Here is a 1,663-nt window from a genome sequence, read left to right on the forward strand (position 1 = left end):
GATAGAACAATTTCTAAACATTAATGCATGGGGAGGAGTCATTGGAGAAAGGTTCACAACAACTTAATGACTATACTATTGAGGGATTATGTTATATAACATGAGTACAGACGTATTTATAGTTTAAATTTCATGACTTGATCCTCTCCTACTGAATGCTTTCAATGCAATGAAAGTTAGAAATAGTTTCCATGCATCAGGAGATGTAATAAAAATAAAGAAGGCAATGAACTATATTTTAAAATAATAATCACAAAAAATTAGATACAGAATTGATAACACATGTACATTAATGATCATTTCATTGTATTATGATTTGAAGCCACACCCATTTACTCCACCCATCACTGATTAGTTTTAGGATAGGTTTCAATGACGTTGTAGGTAGTACGAGTGAAGTAAAGCTGTGGGTCTGTGAAACCTGTTGATTGAAGAAAAAAGAACAATTCATCAACTGTACGGATATGAGAATGACAGATTGAACGACATCATAGTGAGATCAAGAAATGACTTTAACTGAAATAGAAATAGAGAGAGAGAGGAGAAGGAGGAAAAAGAAAAATAGATTCAAGCATGTACATGTACATACAGTTTGGTCAAACATGTGCACTGAAACTCATAATATTGTGTTTAGTGTACAAGTTTGACTAAATTATATGACCTATCCCTGTACTATGGTACAGGGTCACAGGCTGAACTGCACAAGGAGAGAATTCTCCATTTTTGCTGAATTTTCTGATGCATATACATGCACTTATGTTGAGTAGAAAGTTTGAGCTAATTCCAATTTAATTTCAATTTTTTTACAAATTTTCAAAGATGCTCCAAAATTGCACTAAAGACCCTGTACTACATACAAAGTCTTTGGCTTCAATCTGTCTCTCTCTCTTAGCTTCTCTTCTGCATGGTGGTCAGTGTGTATCATCTTCTCAATAATCACAAGACGACTCTTATTTCTCTTAGCAACTGATTCAACTTTACATAATATCAGCAGAGCATCTTCATCTGACCAATTCTGTAGAATATCCTTTAAAATATAACAATCACAACTGAGAGAGGGAGAGAGAGAGGATGATTATTATTAATAATTATTGTTTTATTGTTCTTACTCAAATTGTGGTAGCTTGTCAGTAAAATTACCATGCAGACACAAGTGAAATGTGTTCCTCAACATTCATACCTTTCACTAATCCCTAATAATTAAGAAGAGAGAATAAACAAAATATTTTTAAGACCAATCATGCAGTGTATTGTAACTGTCAAAGCTAGAATTAATTGTTACTACTGTATAGTGCAAAATTATTTTTGAGGGCTGTAAATTTTGCTAATTTGCTTTAAAATTTTGCAGATTTAATTTTCACAAATTTGTGGTGTCTGCCATCTTATACCGTAAATAATTTGATTTTTGCAGAAATAATTAATTCACAAAAGTTGCAAAATCCATGAAATTTGCAGCCCTCAAAAATTTTGCACTATATTGTACAGCATGTAGAGTGTGTTTAAGATTACAAAACACTATCAGTTCCTCACTTTGAATTATCAATGACATCAGGTAGATCAAAGTTAGTTCTTTTCATCTTAAAATCATAATGAATGAGTATAGCATACAGGAATGACCCCAGTCCACCACTAATGTCACATATATGAGAACAAGATCCCAAAT

General features: G+C 32.4%; 1 long non-coding RNA gene across 1 annotated transcript; it reads right to left on the minus strand.

Moving 5' to 3' along the window:
* Nucleotides 1-932: 932 nt before the first annotated feature.
* Nucleotides 933-1,565, minus strand: LOC109588309 (uncharacterized). Its single transcript, XR_002188069.1, has 3 exons — nucleotides 1,531-1,565; nucleotides 1,110-1,193; nucleotides 933-1,049 (listed from the first exon to the last, which is right to left on the minus strand). It is a non-coding gene; the product is annotated as an uncharacterized LOC109588309 (long non-coding RNA).
* Between the last annotated feature and the right edge of the window lie 98 nt (nucleotides 1,566-1,663).

This window comes from Amphimedon queenslandica, unplaced genomic scaffold (assembly GCF_000090795.2).
Source record: "Amphimedon queenslandica unplaced genomic scaffold, v1.1 AMPQUscaffold_12171, whole genome shotgun sequence".
Classification (NCBI taxonomy): Eukaryota; Metazoa; Porifera; class Demospongiae; order Haplosclerida; family Niphatidae; genus Amphimedon; species Amphimedon queenslandica.